This window comes from Portunus trituberculatus, chromosome 10 (assembly GCF_017591435.1).
Source record: "Portunus trituberculatus isolate SZX2019 chromosome 10, ASM1759143v1, whole genome shotgun sequence".
Lineage (NCBI taxonomy): Eukaryota > Metazoa > Arthropoda > Malacostraca > Decapoda > Portunidae > Portunus > Portunus trituberculatus.
In genome coordinates, this window is record NC_059264.1 from 5,460,888 (window position 1) to 5,461,582 (window position 695).

The 695-nt window shown below is 18.6% G+C and overlaps 1 protein-coding gene across 1 annotated transcript in view; it reads right to left on the bottom strand.

Moving 5' to 3' along the window:
• Nucleotides 1-494: 494 nt before the first annotated feature.
• Nucleotides 495-695, bottom strand: part of LOC123502111 — an 87,307-nt gene continuing 87,106 nt past the window's right edge. The window contains exon 6 of the mRNA XM_045251323.1: nucleotides 495-695. This exon is cut by the window's right edge and continues 2,116 nt beyond it. The gene's annotated coding sequence lies outside the window, so the exon portion shown is untranslated.

The window sequence follows — 695 nt, forward strand, 5'->3', positions numbered from 1 at the left end:
TATTATATATATATATATATATATATATATATATATATATATATATATATATATATATATATATATATATATATATATATATATATATATATATATATATATATATATATATATATATATATATATATATATATATATATATATATATATATATATATATATATATATATATATATATATATATATATATATATATATATATATATATATATATATATATATATATATATATATATATATATATATATATATATATATATATATATATATATATATATATATATATATATATATATATATATATATATATATATATATATATATATATATATATATATATATATATATAATTCATTCATTCATGCATTTCACATGAACCTTCGTCGCTTCCATCAAGATTACTTGCCTCGTTTTTTTCTCGTTTTCTCTTTTTGATATTCTTGGCATATTTTTACCAGGTAGTGCATTTTCTTTCTTTTCATTTCATACATATATTTTTCATTACGTTTCGTCTGCTGCATCGGTAATAAGTCTTCTCCTCCCTGTGCACATGTTCTCAAGTTTTAATTCCTCTCCAGTTTATATTATTTTCTTTGCCATGGAGTCGCTGCAGAGTCTCTCCTCTCCTTGGCAGTTCATTTACTCAACTTTTCCACCGAGTCAGACATTTCGCAAACTTTTTTATTTCCAGTCCA